The sequence below is a fragment of the Gobio gobio genome (genome assembly GCF_949357685.1).
Source record: "Gobio gobio genome assembly, chromosome: 1".
NCBI lineage: Eukaryota > Metazoa > Chordata > Actinopteri > Cypriniformes > Gobionidae > Gobio > Gobio gobio.
In genome coordinates this window covers 7,091,726-7,116,719 of record NC_137097.1, presented here as the reverse complement: position 1 = coordinate 7,116,719, position 24,994 = coordinate 7,091,726, and the positions used below count along the sequence as shown (strand labels likewise).

At 39.9% G+C, this 24,994-nt stretch overlaps 1 pseudogene across 1 annotated transcript in view; it reads left to right on the top strand.

Annotated features, from left to right (window-relative positions):
- The window catches only part of LOC307143792, an 838,852-nt pseudogene that overhangs the window by 172,507 nt on the left and 641,351 nt on the right, over positions 1–24,994 (top strand). The gene's annotated exons all lie outside the window — the stretch shown is intronic.

Sequence of the window (24,994 nt, the reverse complement as noted above, 5' to 3'; positions counted from 1 at the left end):
TCTCAGCTTCTTCGAGACGAGCAGCTTTCCAGTCGGTGTTGGTGTGACGGGCTCCTGGACAGGACCCCAGCGCCTTCTGCATGTCAATTGCCTCGAGTTGCTGGCAGTATGGTTCGCCCTGCACCGCTTCCGAGCGTTGCTGAAGGGTCAACAAGTACTGGTCAGGACAGACAACACGGCCACTGTAGCGGACATTAACCACCAGGGCAGTCTACGCTCCCGCCGTATGTCTCAACTTGCCCGCCATCTCGTTCTATGGAGTCAGAAGCGCCTGAGGTTCCTTCGTGCTGTCCATATTCCGGGAGTCCTGAACCGTGCAGCCGATGAGCTCTCACGGCTTCAGCCACTTCCGGGAGAATGGAGACTCCATCCCCAGACGGTCCAGCTGATTTGGGAACAGTTTGGCGACGCACAGGTAGATCTGGTTGCCTCCCACGACTCTTCCCATTGCAGTCTGTTTTATTCCCTGTCCGAGGGCATGCTCGGCACGGATGCACTGGCACACAGCTGGCTGCAGGGTCTACGCAAACATGCGTTCCCCCCAGTTGAGCCTTCTCGCACAGCTTTTGTGCAAGATCAGGGAGGACAAGGAGCAGGTCCTTCTGGTCGCCCCGTACTGGCACGGCCGGACCTGGTTCCCTGAACTCTTACTCCTTGCGACAGCCCCTCCCTGGCCTATTCCTCTGAGACGCGACCTCCTTACTCAGAGACGAGGCACCCTTTGGCACCCGCGTCCCGATCTTTGGAACCTCTACGTGTGGCTCCTGGACTGGACGTGGCAGGTTTGAGTACCCCACCACCTACGGTGGTGGCTACCATCACTTCCGCTGGGGGCAGAGTCCACTCGGCATGCCTATGCGTTGAAGTGGAACCTCTTTGTCACCTGGTGTTCTTCCCGCCAAGAAGACCCCTGGAAATGCCCGATCGGGTCTGTGCTCTCATTCCTCCAAGAAGGGTTGGAGCGAAGGTTGTCTCCCTCCACCCTTAAAGTTTTCGTGGCCGCAATATCTGCCTACCACGACCTCTTGGAGGACAAAAAGGTAAGTCAGCACGACCTGGTCATCAGGTTCCTGAGGGGAGCCAGGAGACTGAATCCTCCTCGCTCTCCCCTCATGCCCTCTTGGGACCTCTCAGTAGTCTTGGATGCTCTGCAGAGGCCTCCCTTTGAACCTTTGCGGTCAGTCGATATTAAGTTCTTGTCTAAGAAGACAGCGCTCCTGACTGCATTGGCTTCCATCAAGAGGGTAGGGGACCTGCAAGCATTTTCGGTTGACGAAGCGTGCCTGGAGTTCGGGCCGGCCAACTCTCACGTGATCCTGAGACCCGGATATGTGCCCAAGGTTCCCACCACTCCGTTCCAAATCAGGTGATGAACCTGCAAGCGCTACCTTTGGAGGAGGCAGACCCAGCCTTGGCGCTGCTCTGTCCAGTACGCGCTCTCCGCGCTTACGTAGACATGACGCAGTGTTCAGGATCTCAGACCAGCTCTTTGTCTGTTATGGTGGAGAGCGGAAGGGAAGAGCTCTCTCAAAGCAAAGGCTGTCTCACTGGATAGTGGACACCATTGTTTTGGCTTACCAGCAGCAAGGCCGACCGTGTCCCCTTGGTGTGAGGGCACACTCCACTCGGAGTGTGGCCTCCTCTTGGGCTCTAGCGCACGGTGCCTCGCTAACAGACATCTGCAGAGTTGCAGGCTGGTCGACACCAAACACATTCGCCAGATGCTACAATCTCCGAGTGGAGCCAGTGTCCGACTATGTACTCGCCTTTACTAGTGGCCGGTAATGGACTAGGCTCAGGTGTCTTCGCTTGCACACCATTCCACTCCACGGACTGGATACGTGCGATTACTCTCAGTGTTTCTCCTACCATTGTTTTGGGGGGGTGGCCCGCCCTCCCAAAACGCCCCCCCCTGAATGAATGACAAAAAATATTTGTCATTACGGTCGACAATAAGAATTGCCCGATGGTCCAGTGCCAGCTTCAAAGACACTCGGGCCAGAGCTGCATCTTCACGGAAACTGATCATTTGCGCATTTTTAAGCCTTGCCAATTTAAATATTCAAGTGCTCATAGACGAGAAAGTGTCTCTCAGTTTTATACTCGCGAAGCGCAGCAACAGCACACATAAGCACGGCCACGCGTCTCACATGGCGCGAATATTCACACAAAATTATATCAAAATGGCTGTCTTTTTGAGTATCATCATAAACATAGTCGGTTAGGCCTTTTAAAGGAACGTAAACATGAAATTTGCCAGTCACCGCCAGCATTTATGGTCATTTTCACAAGTTTTAATGGTCCACAGAATATCTAAACATGCAATATATCAAAAGAAAGAACAGACCTACTGTTTTATTCCAGCTTCATATATAATTTTTTTAATCAACACTTGAATGTTGCAAGTTTCATGAAAAAGCAACATTTTGAGCATAAAGCTGAGAAAATCAAGGTTTTGTAAAAGACTAACGTTACGTCCGAATGATGAACAAAACACAGATGTTGTAGATCGAGTCCATCAACACCCCAAAGCTTCACAGTCCTATAACTTGTCTTGGGGCGACATTTCATTCAATAACATTAGGTAGTTTATTAGGTACATTTATATGCTGTTTAATGGTGATGATTGCATTATTTTACATATGCATCAGCTTGCTTACACATGATATCGCACGTTGCTGCTTCTTCGGCAGTGTTGTGTGTTTTGATCAGGAGATTCTGTTCTCGTGCAGGAAATGCGTTACAGCGCCCCCTACCGTATAACAGTGAACACACGGAAAGCCGGAAAATATCGTCATTGGCTATATAAATATTGAGATGACAAAGACAAAAAAATCAATCACTGCTCTTCACTGAATAACTTTTAATAAGAGTTAATCTATATTTATATGCAGTGACATATCATTTTATGCAGACTATGCAGTGATATTTTACATTTGATTACTATTTTTGTACCTGACAATCTAGTTTAGACCTACATGAAAATAACTGTTTATTTCATTTGTATATGTTTGTTCTGCTGTATTTATTTGTGTTTTTGCTCGTAATTTGATTATTTGTTCTTATTTTATTACTGACTGACTTTAACAATATAAAACAATTATATGAGTTAGGATATTAGTTTTTAAAGTCATAACCTTATTTATTAAGCTTACATGGCTCAAAAACAGTACTAGGCCTATTTTATTTTATTTATCAGTTTTTTTGTGGTGGGGCCAGTGAAAATTCTGGCAGGGCAAGTAAAAATTTAAACGCCTTAAAAAAATCCTTAGCATTGAGCCCTGAAATATATTCCCCCCAAAAAACACGGATTTGCGTGTAGTAACTTTAGTGGTAAAAATGTAAAAATGCAATGGAGAAGGTGACGAACCTAAACGGGCAAAAAAAAAATTTTTTTTTCTTAAAAGCAACAAAATCCGGAGAAACAACTCAAGCAAAGCCAACCTCTTTAGTGTTGTAAATAGTTGTGTGATGTATAAATAAATGTTGTTTATATTTATTTACCAAATTAATTTATTTATCGTCTATGGCAACACCACCTATCCATAACACTCCCGCTCCGCGACACTAGTAGTTGTTTTACTACTAGTTTTTACCCCCCCCCCAAAGCTGTAAACCAAGGGGAAACACTGACTCTCCTCAGGTGAGATTGCCGAAAGCCCTGAGTTCCTCCAGCACTGTATACGCGGACACCAGTAAGTCTGCCCTCTACGAGCCCAGACCCTCGTGTCCGGCCAGGTGCCCCGTGTGCATGGTTCCCCTCCAGCGACCCCCACACGTGTATTTCCACCCTAAGCCTCCTCCTTTTCCCTTGGCAAGTCCCTGCCACCCCTGGGGTTAAAAATCCACCTTCAGCTGGTACCCCAGAGTTTCCCATATGCAGCCCTTAGTCAAGTCAAATCAACTTTATTTATATAGCGCTTTTAATAATGCAGATTGTTTCAAAGCAGCTTTACAGTGTTAAACAGGAAAATAATGCAGCATAATTTTATTCAGCCGTCTAGCCATTCTGGAGAAAACGGTGATATAATCAGTTCATTTCAATTATCATACAGTGACAGTGTGGGCTTTAGATCAATAATTAGATCAGTATTTTAGTTTATATGGTTAACTTAGTTTAATAATTAGATTTATTTCGATATTTAATTTAGAAAAATGTAGTGTCCCCAACTGAGCAAGCCAGGAAGCAAGGAAACCAAAACCCCATCAGGTGACCTAATGGAGAAAAATAAACCTTGGGAGAAACCAGGCTCAGTCGGGGTGCCAGTTCTCCTCTGGCCAATTAACAAACAGCGTATGATTATTATTCGGGAAACTTTACAGGTCAGAGGTCATAATAGATCGGAATATTCGAAGGATCAGAGGCAACACGCCGGAGACGGGTTTATTGAGGATGACATATCGATTTAAGGATTATTAAATTGTAATATTTGAACAATCGGAGTCATCACACCGGAGACGGGTTTATTGAGGATGCCGTGTCGATGATGCAATTTCAGGGGGAGTCTAATCACGGTCTCTGCAGACACTTCAGGGTCATGTGTTGATCAAGTCTGGGCGCAGGTCCACCATCTGATCTGGATACGGCCTGGATCCGCTGACTGCAGTAAATCTCGGGATAAAACAGAGAGACTATCATTAGCGTAGATGCCATTCTTCTGATGATGTAACGAGTACATCAGGTGTTATGGGAAGTGTTCCCGGTTCCGGCTGACCTAGTTAATGCAGCCTAACAATCATTTCATTGAAAAAGTGTTTTATGTGTATTCCACAGTAAAGAGATGTGTTTTTAGTCTAGATTTAAACTGACAGAGTGTGTCTGCTTCCCGAACAATGCTAGGAAGACTGTTCCAGAGTTTCGGAGCTAAATAGGAAAAGGATCGACCACCTGCAGTTGATTTGGATATTCTCGGTATGATCAACTGGCCAGAATTTTGAGACCGCAGTAGACGTGATGGAGTATAATATGTTAAGAGCTCGCTCAAGTATTGGGGAGCTAAACCATTTAGTGCTTTGCAAGTAATAAGCAAGATTTTAAAATGTATGCAATGTTTAATAGGCAGCCAGTGCAGTGTTGACAGAACTGGGCTAATATGGTCATACTTCCTGGTTCTAGTAAGAACTCGAGCTGCTGCGTTTTGGACCAGCTGGAGTTTATTTATTAAGCGAGCAGGGCAACCACCCAGTAGAGCATTACAATAATCTAGCCTTGAGGTCATGAACGCATGAACTGACTGTTCAGCATTTTGCATTGAGAGCATGTGCCGTTATTTAGATATATTTTTAAGATAGTAGAATGCAGTTTTACAGATGCTAGAAACGTGGCTTTCAAACGAAAGATTGGTATCAAAGAGCACACCCAGGTTCCTCACTGACAACGAGGACTTGACAGAGCAGCCATCAAGTGTTAGACAGTATTCTAGGTTACTACTTGTGGAGCTTTTTTGTCCAATAATTAAAAATTCAGTTTTTTCTGAATTGAGTTGCAATCGGAGTCATATGTGTTATTATGTGTATATATATGTGTTATATCGAAGTCATATGTCTTAGCGGGTCATATGTGTACTCTCTAAGTCCTCCCTACGGGTAGGCGGTCTGGCATATCTCCACTGGAATATGCTTCCCAGTGTACCTTGGTATTCCTCTGATAAGTGGAGTCCTTCGTCCGTACTAGTCTTACAACAGGGCACTTGCACTTACGCAGGGCACTGGAAGACAGCTGAGTGGCGTGATTATATTGGGACCCCCATTCGTTAGTCACTAACGTTACGTCGTAGTGACTGAACGAAAGGGAACGTCTCGGTTACGGATGTAACCCTTGTTCCCTGAGGAGGGAACATATCCGCTGTGCTGCTGGAACGGGAGTTCAGTCTTGGCTCCTCAGCAGGTAACGTAATGCGATATTGCCACGTACTTCCTTTTATACCCATGCGGTGGGGCGGAGTTACGTATGCAAATTACGCATGCCCATGGCATTGGCAATGCCATTGGGCGTTTTCTAAGATCTCGAAGATGAAAGGCTTCTAAGCGAAACCCCCATTCGTTAGTCACTAATGTTACATCTCCATTCCCTCCTCAGGGAACGAGGGTTACATCCGTAACCAAGACGTTTTATGTTTTGAAGTTCCTAAAGGTTTAACTAGTTTTCATGATGTGAATCAGTTGAAAATGATATCGCCACTGGGACGTTCTAAAACGCTTAACATGAAAAAGCTTAACGTGGCTTAATTAACAAAGACAGTGTTATTAACAAACCACACTTAGTGAACACCATGCTAATAAAGTAAACACCATGCTCTGTACAATGTACAGAAAAGCAGATGAGGCCTGAATATGAACACAACACGTTTAATTTAGCATTTTCCTCCCATAATGAAAACGCTTGACGTGCCTTAACCCTTAATCGTCCCTTGGGGTCCAGCTGACCCCACTGGACTTTTCCTCCATTTTTTAAAAGTGTTCCCTTCATTTTCCTAAAGAATGTATCTAAACATGCACAAAAAATCTGGGCTTGATTTGGTTGTTCTAAAGGTGTGTAAAAAATTTTTACCGTTTAAGTCCCTCGGGGTCAGATTGACCCCACATTGAAAATGAATGGGAAAGTGTAAAAAATAAACAAAATTCACTTTTTTTGTAAAAAACTAAATCCAGTATAAATCTGAAAATGTCCACATTTATATCAAGGTCTGGTCCTAGAGCATAAACACAAAGTAGAACGAACTTTATCTCATACACACACATGTACACACACAAACACACACATGTGTGTGACTGCAACAGAGAGTATTTTTATTGAAGTTGGCAAATAAAATCAACAAAACTGGCATAAATCTGAAAGATTTGCATACATAAATGAAGTACTAATACTAGAGCACAAATGCAATATGGAACAAGCATGTTCACACACACGCACACACACACAAACACAGGTGTCTGGAGCATTTTTTTGGATTTTGGCAATGAATTGGAAAATGTAAAAAATGCTTTTTTTTCCCACTTTGTTTGTAAAAAAAAAATCAACTAAATCCAGTATAAATCTGAAAATGTCTACATTTATATCAAGATCTGGTCCTAGAGCATAAACACAAAGTGGAACGAACTTTCTGTCTCATACACACACACACACACACACACACACACACACACACACACACACACACACACACACACACACACACACACACACACACACACACACACACACACACACACACACACACACACACACACACACACACACAAACAAACATACATGTGTGACTGCAACAGAGAGCATTTTTATAGAAACTGGCAAATAAAATCAACAAAACTGGCATAAATCTGAAAAAATTCCATACATAAATGAAGGACAAATACTAGAGCACAAATGCAACATGGAACAATCATGAGAAAGAGAGGGAAAAGGGCAAATAAAAGAAAGATGAAAGGCAGCTTAACTTTTGCATAACTTCCCTATGGACCTCTAGTGGATAATGTGGTCATTGCACTCTCTTTCTCTTTAACTATAATTCCTAAAGTTTTTCCACAAACCTACAGATGGCGGTATTCTATCCCTAACACATAGAGCAATGTCCAAAAACTATTTATATTTATTTAAGATCATCATTCAAGTGATTTTTTCATTAAAAAATAATTTTTAATGAGCCAATTTATGACATAGTTTGGTATTTGTGCATTAAATAGGTAAAAAACTACCAAATACCCACAAAAACACAGCATAAATGTATAGTTGAGAAGTAAATAAAAAAAATGATATACAGTTTTCCATGTATAAAAATTATATTTCCTTATGAGCCCCAAGGGACTCAAACGTAAACCCTACTTGAGGGACGATTAAGGGTTAATGTACACAGTGACATTAAAAGACCAAACTTGGTAAACAGTATACTAATAAAGCATACTATACAGAAACTTTTATCTTTTAATATCACTTAGTGGGCTACATTAAGTGATGTTAAGTTTTTTATTTATAATGGTTTTCTATGAGAGGAAAACGGGACAGCCAGGGAAATGTTTTTATCTCAAAGAGCATCGTTCTTTGCTTTACGAATTTGCAGGGCAATCTGAATCTGTGGTTTTGTCTCATCTGCAAACAAACTGTTACATTAAAAATCTAATGTGAATACAGATTACAAAGTGTTCGCCAAAACCATGTGTTTTGTATTGATTTACCATCTAATGAGATTATCATAATTGGTGAAATGAAGTCGTGTGCCACCTACAGGCCTTTTGGGTGAAGTGTAGGTTGGTAGAGAACATGCAAAATGGCCATAACTACATTACCCTTTTTGATAGAATAATCGTGATTTTGAGCAAAATAATCGTGATTATCAGTTTAACCATTATTGTGCAGCCCTGATTTGGACTGGAAAAAAGAAAAGCATTTTTTGCAGTGTGCTTTTACCTGTGATGATCTAAATAGAGTACTCATTAATTTAAATCATTTAAAGCAATTTTTTAAATGAGATCGCTGCTATCCAGTGGACACATTGAGCATTTTTATCACACAATAGCACATTTTACCACTATAGTGGATCTTGCGTTTTATAAAAAAATCATAGCTTCATCGGAATGGTCCGAACCTTGGTGACTTTATTGGTACTTGGTATATGAACACCCAAAAAATTGGGGACAGGATTTGAAAAGTCTGAGTGGTCGTAAAAAAAAAAATAGTCACACTCAGGACCTTCGGGTCAAAAATGACCCCCATAGGAAATGAATGGGAAATTATTTTTTTTGTGCTTACAATCTACAAATAAGCCAGGATGCAGAAAAAAAGGACTCAACAGTAAAGGGGTGAATCTCTAAAACATCAATATGCAAAACAGACAAAAAAACTCTCTCTCACACACACACACACACACACACACACACAAACACACAAATGAACGCATGCCATTCCAAAAGCGAATTGTGTTTTTGTGTGTGTTTTTTTTTGTCTGTTTTGCACTCTTGATGTTTAAGAGATTCACCAATCCTGTCCCCAATTTTTTTGGGGTGTTCATATACCAAGTACCAATAAAGTCACCAAGTTTTGGACCATTCCGATGAAGCTACGATTTTTTACATTTGTTTATAAAACGCTTTGGGTCATTTTTGACCCGAAGAACCCCAGAGGGTTAACCCTTTAAGATACTACTTAACCATTTGGTAGACCACACTTTAAGTCACTATATTTCATTGAAAAATGCATCAAGCTTCACTCAATCTGAATGAGCCATCTCTATCGTTTGGTGTAGTTGTGCAATGCTAAAAAAATCCACTAGATGGTACTTTTTCACCATTTCTGTACTGTATATGGTAAATATTAAGAATAAATTTGAAGAATTAATACCAATTCTGGTGTTACTATTAATTTCATGTTTTAAAATTGACTATGTGTATTACTGTATGACTAGCATTGTAAGTGTACATGGTTTGTAATACAAATTATTTTCTTTATGTTTTAGACATGATAGATGGACGCCAAATCATTTTACGGTTTGTTGTAAACTTCCTTTTCCTCGTTTGAAGAAGAGACCAGGAGACGTTGGGATATCTTTCAAGCAGACGTTACTCTTTATTGAGACACGTGCTGTTCTTTCGGCTGTGGTCGTCCGACAAGTCTAACTTAACAGTACAGAACACTGTAACTTATCTACATTTCAGGGGGAGGGATTATACAGCAGGGGAAGAGACACTCTGAACAATACAATGCAAATGTTGTATAGGAAATAGGGACACAGCCCAAATATTCCTGTCTCATCTCCTAATTCAATCAGCATAACAGTGTCATTCAAATGCATAGATGCTAATCCAATAGGGCTGTGTATTGCCAAGAATCTGGCGATACGATACGCATCACGATACAGGGGTTACAATACGATATATTATATATTGCGATATTGTAAGAAAGGCAATATATTGCAATATTTCTTTTTTTTTTTCTTTTTTTTTTAGAAAGATCTAGTTTAAAAGATTAAAGAACGGAACCATATGCATAAAATCTGACAAGTTATTAATGCAGTATCATTTATATCACTAATCACTATGTTGTGAAATAGTAAAGTAACTGCAGGATTCTTTATGTGTATATGTTTTAAAGGTTCACATTATAGTAGGTTTATAAATGTATAAACTATTTAACAGAAAGTGCATAGTCCATTCCATGACAGAATGACTGTTTGTTTTATATTTAATACTGTAAAGCTGTTTGCTTTAACCCTCTGGAGTCTGAGCTCTTTTTGGGCCCTTTAGAAGTTTTGACATGCTCTTACATTTGTGTTTTTTTCAGTTGCTTATAAACACATTAATGGCAAAAGTGTAATTACACTGTATTCAGCACAAACTGGGCTACCATAATATGTGAGCAACATGTATGTACATGCTTGCATTTTTGAGAGAAAAATGTTTATGCACGGATTTTGAAAAAACTAAAAAAATTGTTTTAAAATTAAGGCCTCAAAACACAATAGATATCTGTTCCCAAGACTTTTGACTCCTGTCTGTATTTGTATAGAGTTTTTCCTTCAAACTGATGTGAGAATCATTGAGCCTACTCATTCACATAAAACAATACACTGATTTAAAATTTGTAAGACAGTTTCTCTTCACAAAGCCAATATGCGAGGAGGCGTGATATCTAATGAATAATGATGAGATAGCACCTGAGATAACAAAGGACTCGCATTAATGAGCTGCATAATGAATGAGCTGCAGGTAAGTCTGTGACAGAGAGAAACAGGGCAAAGGAAATATATATTTTTTGTAGTTTATTTTATTTGGAATGTAATCAACAAAGGCCTATTATATTATAAATGATCAAAAGATTTGACTACACTGCAAAAAATGCTCTTCTTATTTGGTATTTTTTCTTGTTTCCAGTCCAAATATTAAAAATTCTTAAATCAAGATTAATTTACAAGATAAGTACAAATTTCTGGGGGAAAAATCAAAATGAAGTGAGTTTTTGCTTAGTTAGTTAGTTAGCTTTATTGTCCCCAAGGGGATATTCTGCTTGGGCACAGTACAGAGTTGCTTCATAAAGGTATCTATATTCTCTGCCACAACAATTTATGATTTATTAAACTAAAATGTATGATTTATTACACAAATTTATTAAAACACAACAATTAGCTAATGAGATTAAAACAATGTTTTTACTCCAAACTTTCTTTATATTACAAGTCAAATGTTTTAAATAACCTTATGTGATCTCATTTGGCTTTGGATCAAATAATCAGACAGAAAATATATTTTACAATATTCTGCATTCTTCATGCGTGGTATATATGGACTACATGTGCCCGGAGCGCCCTCCGGCTGCCAGTATGAAGTATGAAGAGTTTTTTATGAATGAGAGCAGCTGACGCTCGTATTACAATCATTAGAAGGTACCGACGGTTTTCATATTCATAACTCCTGACACATATTAACAAATTACGGTCACTATATGTCTTCGAGAATAAAACAGAGGTCAAAAATGGAAGCTTGAGTCTTAGATCTTTTAAATAATGTATAGTTTGTCAAGGTAATTACTTACTTCTGACAGTAATTTTGTGCTAATTGAAACAAAGAAAGCTTCAGTGCACCCTCGTTGCATGATGTATTTGTTTGAGTTGATGTGTGTGTGGGCGTCTCCTCAGTATTTGAATCTCAACAGAGCACGGGCTTAGTGGGCGTGGTCGCATTAGTCTATAAGGAGCCACTCAGGAACGACTAGCATCGCTCTGATTTCAAACGGATTACATAAACACAGAATATTTGTTTTTGATTTGGTTTACAGTGTTTAAAACCTGACATTTCAGTGTTTCTTTAGACATGGCTCATGTTTGTGAGACTAGTTTTCAATAAGCTAGAGGTCATTTTCTGAAGACTATCTGAATGAACGTCTTTGACAGAGAGGCTGCAGATCGCGCATCATGTTTGATTTCTTTATTTTGCAAAAAGCACAACAATTGGTTTTTATTGTGACTGTACTAAATTTTTTTTAACTTAACAGATTATAATGATGTATAACACTTGCCTGAATGATAAAAAACGACAGAGTTATTTGAGTCTCTTTGGTACTGATAAGAAAAAAAGCAAGCCAATCACGCCGGCGTGATTGCCGACTCGAGAGGGTTAAAGCACTCTATTGTATAAAGTGCTATTTAAAGTACTGAACTGCAGAGCTGGTGCATCCATATCAACATCACTATGATCAGATGCTTTCGTTCTGCTGCCAGCGCTGTCAATTTTGTTGTGTGTTTATTTTGTTAATGAGAGGAAAACGTGCTGAACATATTCTATTGAAACGCTTCTCAACAGCGCTGATGACGTCAGGATATTAAGCGAGCTCTCAGATTCAATGCGTTTCCCGAGTATTTGACTTGGCCTATTTTGCAAACAAAATGACTCTTGTCGATTTCCTCCTTAGTGGCTTCTTTATAGCTGAAGCCAAAATGAGTCCACACTTCAGCTCTGTGTACCACAGGAGCGGAATAATTCTATGGTCTTGTGAGCTGGGTTTGTTAACGCAAACACTAGTGATCCCATGCTAGTGATGCATGCACCTTCACCTCACGCTTCTCCGGCTCTGCGTCAGTTACGTTCTGAGATAACACTGCCCTCTAGCGGTTGGGTTTTATAAAGTCTGGTTTAAACCGAACACAAAGCCACGAATCCCCTATGTAAATAAATATATAAATATCGATACAGTGTTTTTGAGAATCAATACAGTATCGCCAAACATAATATTGCGATATTCACGTGTAACGATATTTTCTTACACCCCTATAATCCCATCACTCATGCAGTATTGCTCTAAGCTTGTTATGGTAAATAATCAGGAAGTGCATAAAGACAAAAGACTAATGTCTCCAACCCATGGGCTGATTAACTTGATCATGTTAGAATGTAGTCAATCTTTACCTTAAACTGTACCCAGATAGCAGACCATCACTGAATCATCCGTTGAATCAATGTTAATGCATCAACTAAAATATCATTGAATCAATGTTGAAATTTAACAGGTTTGCACCCTGAAATAATGTTATTTCAATGATGAAAAATAGATCAAGATGGGCTTAAAATCAATATTTTTTCAACTACAATTAAATCACTTATTTAACACTGAATCAACATTGAATCAATGTTAATGCATTAATCAAATTATCATTGAAACGATGTTGATATTTAACATTGATTTTTCATCAGGTTTGCACCTTGAAATAATGTTATTTCAACGATGAAAAATAGATCAAGATGGGCTTAAAATCTATATTTTTTCAACTACAATTAAATCACTTATTTAACACTGAATCAACATAGAAACACTATAAAATCAATCTTGCTTTATGTACAGCAGGATTCTATGCCAGTTAATTTTCATGTATGGCAGCAATTGATATGATATTGTATCAAAAAGTCACTCAAAGTGAACAACATCCTTCAGTTTACATGCAAATGTATTTATTTATGCCCCCACAGTTTCAACAGGAAATCTCACATTGACTTAAAACAATTACATCTGAATGTATAACACAAGTGAAAAACATGACAACCTGGCAAAACGGAAGTAAATACAAATGGAAACTCATCAATAAAGGCAGAAATGGGACAGTACTACTGAAAGAAAAAAGGTAGAAGAAAGAATGAAATACTCTGAATACTCTAAACTCAGGGGTTTCCACCACGAGCAATGCCCCCAAGCCTTTCAGGGGTGTGACGGAGCCATTTGTGCACCGTCCCAGCAAAGATGAACTCTGATGCTTCCTTTTTATCAGCATTCACTTGTAATGCCAGACATCCCAAGTCTCCCGGAAGTTCCGGGAGTCTCCCGCATATTGATAGCGGCTCCCTGATGCCCGCAAATTAGTTAAATTCTCCCGCAATCTAGAGCGAGCGAGCAAGAGCGCGCATGCGAGACACAAACTGTGCACGCGCGCACGGCAGAGAGCGAGAGAGAGCGAGAGACCTTGCTAGTGTGCACCTAATGAAGCGCATGTAAGACGGAGAGCATCCTGATTGGCTTGTTTCGGTAAGTCAACCAATCAATTGTCAGTGTGGGCGGGCTTTTATCTCTTCTCCCGAACCGAATGAATCAGTTCAGTGTATTTAGAAACTGGAGCGCCATGGCAGAGGGAGAGTGCCCCAAAAAACTTAAGTATAAATATAATGACAATCTTGCACGCTGTACAGTTTGTAACTGACATGTTATGGTTGAGTTAAACAAGTTTCATTTCATGTGCATATTTTTTCAGGTCGGCTAGTTGCCAAGGCTACATGAAAACAACAAACTCCTTAGACCTGTTTAAAGTTGCAATGAAATATTAATAAAAGCAGTTTACATAAATAGTATAAGCAGCTTATGTAAATAGTAAAAGTGATCTACATAATTTTACATAATTTAACAAATAATTGCATAGACCTATAGAAATTATATATTAATTATATATTATATTATACTATACAAGTAAAGTAATGTTCTGTGGTGAAATTCGGGATACCTTTCCTCCTTTCATGTTTTTTTTTGTGTGTGTGTGTGTGTGTGGGGGGGGGGGGGGGGGGTTACAAAATGAAGTGAAACTTGAAATGTTCTACTGAGCAAAGTTATGTCCAAAAGACGTCTTTTCAATGTCTTTGCCCCTAGAGGCGTACGTTGAAAAGACGTCCACTGAGGAGCCAGAATGAAAGTTTTTATGAAGTCTGTTTTTGACGTGTTCTGCACGTCCGATATAGACGTTCATGGAACCTCAAGGTTAAAAACTAGTTCAAATTGTGGACATATTTTCCATTTGTAATTGCAAAGCAACTCACAGACAGTGTGTGTTTGTCCAGAAATCATGAAAATAAAAGACACTTTTAACATACCTAATGTCGCACATTTGAACTAGTTTTTAACCTTGAGGTTCCATGAACGTCTATATCGGACGTGCAGAACACGTCAAAAACAGACGTCATAAAAACTTTCATTCTGGCTCCTCAGTGGACGTCTTTTCAACGTACGCCTCTAGGGGCAAAGACATTGAAAAGACGTCTTTTGGACATTGCTTTGCTCAGTGGGTTATGTGTGCTAAATACAGAATTGCATGAATGTGCAGCATTTTGTACAAATAGACATAATTGTGAATGCAAAACTTCGATTTTGTATTAATGTTGGTCAGAATCTATGCGTGCAACGAGTAAGATGTGCATTTGTGGATCCGGTGCCGCGCATGCATTCATTAACTCATATGAATCAAATAGGATCCACTCACAAACGAGTCAATGAATGCATGCGTGGCACTGGATCCACAAATGCACATCTTACTCGTTGCACGCACAGATTAATCATTTTGATTCTAAAATCATGCGAACACCTCACTACAAACGACGCACGACAAAGCAGAAAATCGTCCCGACCCAAATAAGAGTTGCACGAGTCAGAATTCGCTCGAAATCGGACGAAAATTGCACCGTGTATGCCCAGCTTAAGAAATAAATATTAATAAAAAAAATGATAGGGTTTGGTTTGGTGAAAAACAAACTGAAATTTAATGTATTAAAGAATATCCTTGGCGTTGGTTGTGTACGGAGGGCATTCACGTGACTCTATTAACGTTGCAGTTCACTCTGACTCGCCCAGGAGAAGCTCACAAGTTGTAAGAAATAAAGATAAATGAAAACACAAAATGAACATTGAGATGAATTGTATTAATCTTTTTGTACTTACCTCTAAAAAAACACGGTTGCTGTGCTGTCTCTGTCTTTTTCGTGCTTGAAGTCTGTTAAGCCGCGCTTTGATCTGAATGTGCATTACCGCCCCCTCCTGGATTGGATTGTGGCGCATTCGATCGGTAGGGGAAAATATTCAAAATTCTTTATTAACCCTGTATTCTTTAGATAAATAATGAAATGTATATAAATTATACATGATTTAAATAATAATAATAGCCTACATTTTATAAATTTAAATCAGGCTATGATTTATATAACTGAATGACCACAAGAATTAAGGACTCTGTGACAGTCATTAATCTCTCTGCATGTGATGTAGCTAGCAGAAAGCACTGGAGGATTGGAGATGTTTTCCATGATGGAGGCGATTTTAAAACAATAATTAAAACAGTAATATTAACAATATGCCTACTAATAATAATCAACTGGTTCGTCCCATTGAGTTAAATTTATGGTAGTAGTTCTTTGTTAATCCACACACTCGTTGGTGGAGATTCATCCTTTGAGGTGAATGAATGTGCTCACATTTCACAGAAATGTACCCAATTGATTTGGATTTGCTTTAACATGTTGAATGATGGGACAGATAGATTGAGTAAGCCTCACCAGTGGAGAATTAAGCTGACCAAAAATCAGCATTGATTCAATGTTTGTCTTTTCAATACTGAAAAGCATGGAATTATCAACATTGATCCAATATTATTTAGCATTGCATTTTCAACATTGGTCCACTATTTATTTTGCATCGAATTTTCAACATTGATCCAATATTATTTAGCATTGACATTTCAACCTCAAGCAAATTGATGATTCTGATGGAATTTCAACATTGACTCAATGTCACAATGCTATCTGGGGTAGCACAAAATGTATTTCAAACATATTCTTAAATTTGTAATCCCACAGGTTTAAGACCACGCACTTTTCTGGCCCTTGTGCCAGAAAATCCTGAGGACTCAGATGCGGATCTGAGTGATGATGACCCCGTAGATGATCCAGATTATCTGCCCACACCAGCAGAAGAGAGTGGGGACACTTCTTTTGATTCAATGGATGAGGAGGAGGTTGCCTCAACCAGTTCATCCTCTAAACCACCGTCCAAAAAGAAGAGGAGAATGGGGAAAAACTCCCTGAAAACTGTTACTTTGGCAGAGCTACAGGAGACACCTGAACCATCACCCCCAGATGGAAATGAAGGCAGAAGAAGATTGTGGAGGCATGAAGACATTGAGACATTCCAGGTTCCAGACTCAAGTTTTAACCTCCCTGATGCTGTAAAGACACCCTTTCAGTATTTTAAAATGCTCTTCACGGATGAGATGATTACACATATCTCTGAGCAAACCAATCTCTACGCTGCCCAGGAGCTGGGAGATCCAATCAGCACCAGTCCTGAAGAGATTGAAAAATTCCTGGCAATGCTTCTCTTCATGGGTGTTTTCAGTTTCCCAGCCATCGATGACTACTGGTGCACTGAGTCACGATTTAATGTGATAGCCGATATTATGCCAAGGAGAAGATTCAAGCTGTTACGCAGGTACCTTCATTTTAATGATAATCAGCAGTGCAATGGCAGTCCAGACAGGTTCTACAAAATCCGCCCCCTTTTTGACATGCTTCGTCAGCAGTGTCTTCGGATCTCATCCACTTACCAGCACAGTGTGGATGAGGTCATGGTGGCATATAAAGGCACAAGGACTGGCTCTCTCCGCCAGTATATTGCCAACAAGTCAGACAAGTGGGGCTTTAAATTGTTCTGCCGGGCCAGCTCATCTGGCATCATTCATGACTTTCTGCTCTATCAGGGGGCGTCCACATTTTTCAACGTTGCCCTAACTGAGCAGGAGGAGGCACTGCTTCTAGGGGCCAAATTTGTGACAACACTCTGCAAAACCATCACTCTGCCAAGACTTTCAGTCGTCTTCTGTGACAACTTCTTCACCAGTTTTGACTTGGTCCAGAACCTGCAAGAGAACCTGGGCATCAGGTGCATTGGCACTGTCCGACCAAACCGCATGGGTGGAGCAACCTTAAAGACGGACAAAGAGCTGATGAAGGAAGGACGTGGAGCTTTTGACTTTATGTCTGCTGAAGGGCTGCTTGCAGTGAAATGGTTCGATAATAAATGTGTGAGCCTTCTTAGCAGTGCCTGTGGCATCACACCTCTTTCCTCTGTCAAACGGTGGAGCAAAGAGGCCAAAGCAAAGGTCGCTGTCCCGTGCCCATCACTCATCCCTGCCTACAATCAGCATATGGGAGGCATTGATCTGTCTGACATGCTGGTACACATGTATAAGACCCCGGCGAAATCCAGGCGATGGTACCTTCCCCTGTTTGGATACATCCTAGACCTCTGCATCTCAAATGCCTGGCTTGTCTACAAGCGGGACTGCAGACTCCTGAAAGAAGCACTGCTACCTCTCAAAAAGTTCCGTCTGGCAGTCGCGCACACTTTGGCTCAAGTCAACAAGCCAGCATCCAATGTTGGCCGACCTTCATCATCCTCTCCACCACAGATGTCGTCAAACAAAAAGTTCAATACCCCAAGACCCTCCCACCCACAACCAGATGTACAATATGACAACTTCGGACATTTGCCACTACACTCTAACAAGCGGGGGCGCTGTAACCTCTGTCCAAAGGGAGTGTCGAGATGGAAATGCCAGAAATGTCATGTATTCCTGTGTATGAATGCAAAGCAGGAATGCTTTGCAGCATACCATCAGAAATGAATGGCCAAAGGCAAAATAAGTGCTGTTGCACCGCTGCTGTTGCACCCCTGACCAAAATCATTAGTGCAGTTGCAAAACAGGTCAAAACCCATTTGTGCTGTTGCACGACCACCAAAACCAATTTGTGCTGTTGCATGACCACCAAAAATATTTGTTGTATTAGTTTAAATCGTCTTTAAAACTCTTCAAAGAAGACCTTACTGCACAATAGTTTAAAGTAGTCTGACCATATTCATAACAGTGTCTGTAAAGCTTAGTGGATGTTTTCTTTTTCTCCCACTGACATTAAAAAGAAAAAAAACCCCGAAAATGTTTTAATCAAATCTTGGGTGAAGTTTTGCACCAGCACGCGCACACACGCACACAAACTTGATGTGTTTGGAGCCATCAATAGCAGCCATCAGATGTTTTATTGATCAAGAAATTGCACTTAATATGACTTGTTCTGAATATTGTTATTTTATTATGAACAGACGTCTCAACTGTTTGTTAGAGGACTGTATCTAAAATACTGTAGGGTCTAATTTAAAAAAAATATTGATTGTTTTTATTGTTATCATAATTTAATAAAAAATTAAAAGAAACATTTTTTCCTTTGCTTTTTTCATGGTGCGTACCTTAAAGGGTTAAGGCTATATCTCCGCAATGCTTTATTGTATTCAAACCAAACTTGGCACATATCATCACAAGCGTGACCTGAGGCAACATGCAGCGTTTCGGCGCAGCGCCACCTACTGGTTGGGAGATATGAAAAATTGCTATTTTTGCTAATAACTTATGAACCGTTTGTCCAAAAATCATAAAAGTGGTCTTGTTAGATTTTACTACTCTATACTACTCTATACTCTATAGTACAGACTATTCTATACTCTGCTATTTAAACTTTAAATCTCTAAATTGTTTTATGCTTTTGCCCTAGATCTCATGGCATTAAAAAAGGCAAGTCATGAACTTGATGAAAGGGAAGAAGATTCAAGATTCAAGAGTTTTATTTGTCACATACACAGTTATATACACAATATACAACTGGCAGTGAAATAGAGAAAGACCATTATGATAAACATCATGATTTAATGACTGGACAAAGATCGACACAGGCTAAAAAGACAAAACAGAGCTCAAAAGACTGGAACTAAAAGTTATTTCACCTGCCAACAGCAGTGTGGAAAGAATTTCAAAAATAAAGGAAACCTTAACGTACACATGTGGATTCACACTGGAGAGAACGCTTACATCTGCCAACAATGTGGAAAGAGTTTCACTCGAAAAGAAAGCCTTAAAGTCCATAGGACAGTTCACTCTGGAGAGAGCTCTTTCATCTGTCAACAGTGTGGAAAGAGTTTCACTCGAAAAGAAAGCCTTATGGTGCGTTCACACCGGACGCGATTCGTGCGAGTGATTTACATGTTAAGTCAATGCAGAGACGCGAAATGGCATTCTGCGGCGAGATTCGCGCGATTGAGGCGGCGCGAAGGACGCGAATTGAGCGTTTTGAACGCGCAAAACGCTCAAGTTGAAAAATCTGAACTTTGGCGGATATTTCGCGCCGCGTTAACCAATCAGGAGCTTGCTCTAATAGTGACAACAATGAGGAGAAAATCTGTATATTAATATCTGGTTCAGACAATAGGATTATCACTGCGATAACATTAAATGACATGAAACACAACCCAGTCTCTTTTTGTTAAATGCAAGTTTATGTATGATCAATAATACAAAAGTATAAGTAATGTATAACAAGCTATACATGAAATAAAGCAAACAATGCAGTCAAACATTCAAAGTCAGTGCTAGTCGGCTAACGTTACAACTGCAACGTACAGTTATAGCCTAAAAATATAAAGTAATGGAACTTATCTTTGCCCTCAGCCTAAACGATTTGCCAGGGAACAAATTATAGATCCATGAGACCAAAGATCGGCCGTTACAAGACGAATTATAGCTCGAGACACCACAGAGACATCAGAGCCAGCGGGAGACGGCAGAAGGACTGGCCGAGGAAAGGTTGCCCTCGCCGGCTTTGACGAACGCTGACCGCCGCTGTCTGCTGGAGCTCACAACTCCGAACACGGCAGATAAAATGTTCTAATAGGCTCTGTTTATATAAATAAACCACATATTTGAGCTTTAAACAACTACATTATCGACTGAAAAAGTCTTAAAACTACGTTTTGTAGTTTTACCTTCGCGCGAACCGCGTCCGGTGTGAACGCCACATTAAGATTCACATGAGAGTTCACACTGGAGAGAAGCCTTACAGCTGCCAACAGTGTGGAAAGAGTTTCACTGAAAAAGGAAACCTTGAAGTCCACATGAGAATTCATACTGGAGAGACGCCCAGCCAACGGTATGGAAAGAGTTTCAGATGTAAAGAAAGCTTTGACAGTCACATGAGAGTTCACACTGGAGAGAAGCCTTACACCTGCACTCTGTGTGGGAATGACTTCACACGGAAAGTAAGCCTGAGGGGACACATGCATATTCACACTGGAGAAAAGCCATGTTCGTGTGATCTGCGTTGAAAGAGTAATAACCACTTGAGATTTCGCACAGGAGAGAGCCCATTCATATGTGGTCAGTGTGGAAAGGGTTTCAGATTTAAAGATAACCCTAAGTGCCACATGAGGATTCACTGGAGAGAGAACTTGTAGAAATTAAACCTTTCCCCTCAATGTTGTTTAATTCACAGGACCAGTTATTTTACCAAGAGATCTCTTCTGTTTATTTTATGTTTTTTCTCTGGCTGCCTTGTCTTTTGCCATCACGTACAGATATTCCTGAAAAGTCATGCAGATCTGAGGCTCTGCAATTTCAAATGGCACCAGAAAATATGTATCTGTGTGAAATTAGGACTATATTCACATTGCAGCTGAACCTGATTTTCCACTCAAAATACGTTTTTTGTCTTTTTTTGGGTGAGGCTGTTCACACAAGACCGTTAAATGTGGTTTGTATCAGATGCTCATCTGCAAGAATGTTCTTCAGATCTGGCAGTAGCACTTTTAGGATAGCTTAGCATAGATCATTGAATCTGATTAGACCATTAGCATCTCTCTCAATAATATATCAATATTTTTCCTATATAAATCTGGACACTTCTGTAGTTATATCGTGTACTAAAACAGACGCAAAAGTTGTGTTTTTCTTGGTCAATATGGCTAACCGTACTCTCATTCCTGCATAATTTTACGCAGCACCTGAAAATAGTCCCCAGAACGCTCCCTGTGTAAGCAGGTTGATACGTTGGTTATGTTGACAGAAGTTAGCCTATTTTCAGGCGCTGTGCGTAGGCCTAGAAAATCGCAACTTTTTGAAAATTGGTGTGAATCAAGGGAATGGTTCATTTAGAAATCAGGAACACAGAAAACAATGAATCACAAATTGTAATACATTTTTTAATAATATTTTTTATTTATGTGCAAAGGTTTCATTATTTTTTTTTAATTATTGAATGATTGTTCTTGTTTTGCTCATGATTTTTATTTTATCTGTGCTGTTTTTAAAAAGTGCATTTAAATAAATTTTTAAATAAAAAATAAATATATAAGCCGTGCACGTTTTGTGCTATTTAAAAAAAAAAAAATCAATTAAATAGAGCAGATATAAAGCTCTGTGATCATTGTGGCATGGCCGCAAATAACAGACACTTGAGAGATTCTGAGGGAGGAGGCCAAAATGAACAAAACATGAACGAAGATGAGAGAGGTGGAGTCCAAGAAGATGCAGAAGATGAGGAGGGATATGTGGATCAGGCAGGGGCTGCAGAAGAAGATGATAATGTGGATCACCTTTACAAAAATAACCTACAGGAATCGTGAGATTTTTTTCTGCAGGATATTTGAAGGTATCCTGTAGGAATGATGAAATCCTGCAGGAAATTCCTACAGGTTTTAGAATGAAGCCTTCAGTACAACAGAAACATGCAGGAACATCCAGCACAACTGCAACACAAGTGAAAAATCCTGCAGGACTGCTGTCCAGCACAACTGCAACAAGTGAAAAATCCTGCAGGACTGCTGTCCAGCACAAGTGAAAATTAATACAAATAATTACATATTAGAATAAAACCCTGATAGTTGCTGTATACAATATTTATTTAATTACATTCAAGTATATTTCATGGAACTATTTTGATAAATTAGGCCCACAAATGCTTTTAAAAGGCCATCAGCTTTGTCAATGTTTTGGGGGAAATTGAATCTTGAGCAAGAATGTATCTGGCCTGTACTAGAAGTAGTAAATGGTCAAGATATTTTCGGGGTAAAATGACAAACAAACAGTGAAGGCTGTAAAATAGGAGGAAGTGTCTGTATTCAGAAGCTTTCCAATATTTAAGCAAAGAAAAGAAACAGGGGTATCCAGTATGGCAGTGACTGTTGCTCTTTTTTGAAGTCCATAAAAGTGCATCTATCCATCATAACTGCTCCACAGGGCTTTACTTTATAAAGTACAATTTATAACTTCCAACTTACGGAAAAAGTGTAACACCTCTCACAGTTCAAAATGCTTTCGCTACATCAGACGAGCGTAACTGGTGTGCAATGTCTTCAGGCTTAGTGTAAGCATTTTGAACTGTGAGATTCCATAAATTGAATACAGAAGATGAATTACTGTTTATTTCCAAGTCATTTTACTGTATAGTTTGGAGAAAAATAAAGGCTAAATCACCCCAAAAAGTGCATTCTTACACTGCAAATCTAATAATTTGCATAGTGTTGCACGGTTATACAAAAATGTGTTGATTTATTTTTTGTAAGACCCTAAATAAATAGGGATCTGGATTTCACTCCTTTACTTATATAAATCACAAATAAAAATAAATATTAAAAAAATAAATAAAATGCAAGGTTAAACAGTTCTGGGTGTATCTGCACATGTAGGATGATAACACTCTTGGCATTCAGAGCACTGGACCATGAGCTCCTTGTTATGAGCTGTTCTGCAAACACAGTAAACTGGTTCTGCAGTTTTGGTCATGTTTGCCTCAGCTTCACTCATGCAAAGTGTGATGCTGTTTTTATTTTAATGAAGCATACAGGTGTGCCCTTAGCCTGCCTTCATTAAATATGCATAGCTTTGGTGGATGGCCCTTGCATAGAGCATATGTAAATGCTATTGAGAACACACCACAATTGCTTAGATTTGATTGCCTGACTGTGGCCTTACCAGCGAGGACAGTGTCTGTAGGGTTCTCGGGTCCAGGGGGCGCTTTTACTGTCATACACAGAGAGCTGATTCATCACAAAATAAACTGCTAACCTTGATCCAGTGATTTTGCTGAATGTGCAATATCTGCACAAACTGGAGTTTTTTGTGGCGTTCCCACAATCCCTCCATTAGCAATAGCACTAAAGGACAGAACTGACTGAAACCCATCAATGTCCATGTTGTCCTTTGCTGTGAGGAAGCTGGCCAGGTCAATGGTATCGCAGGTCAGCCAGTAATCCTGGGGAAGGACTTGTTGCAGCATCTTTACTTTTGGTGGCCTGGATAGTCTTCTAGGAGCAGTTCTGTCTGATGGACTTGAGTTGTTCCAGATTGGCCCCTCGATTTTCGATCTTCTTCTCCTGATATTCTGCACTGGAGTTTTCTATAAATACAGAAGATACAATTTATTACAATTTATGCCACTTAAAATTTAAACTTCATGCTATGTAAACATTAAATGTTATTAATGTTGTGTGTAATCTTAGTCTATTTAGTGTCTTTTTAATGGGGGACCTTCTAGAAAACAACAAGATAAACGCGAGGGCCCACATTTTTTTAATAAGAATTATGAATACTTCAAACTGGAGATTTGATAACACCTGAAAACTGCCCATATCCCTCAGGACCAGCCAGATTATGTCCAAATATAATGTTGTGTTAGGGCAAACAGAACCCAGTAATAATAATAATAATAATAATAATAATTAATTACATTTATATAGCGCTTTTCTAGGCTCTCACTCAAAGCGCTTTTACATTGAAGGGGGGAATCTCCTCAACCACCACCAATGTGCAGCACCACCTGGATGATGCGACCGCAGCCATATTGCGCCAGTACGCCCACCACACACCAGCTGATTGGTGGAGAGGAGACTGAGGATGATACCGATCGTATATATATATGGGGATGATTAGGAGGCCATGATGGAGAGGGGCCAATGGGCACATTTTTTTTTTTTTTGACACATTTTTTTTTTGCCGGGGTTACACCCCTACTCTTTATCGAAGGACATCCTGGGATTTTTAATGACCACAGAGAGTCAGGACCTCTGTTTAACGTCTCATCCGAAGGACGGTGCTTGTTACAGTATAGTGTTCCCATCACTATACTGGGGTGTTTGGACCCACACAGACCACAGGGTGAGCGCCCCCTGCTGGCCTCACTAACACCTCTACCAGCAGCTACCTGGTTTTCCCAGTTTGGTCTCCCATCCAGGTACTAACCAGGCTCAGCCCTGCTTAGCTTCAGTGGGAAACCAGTCTTGGGCTGCAGGGAGATATGGCTGCTGGCAGTAGTCATTTACAACTTTCCATTAACATAAATATTCCACAGTCTCTAATCTCGACTCTTCTGTTTTGAAAAGTTAATGTATGAC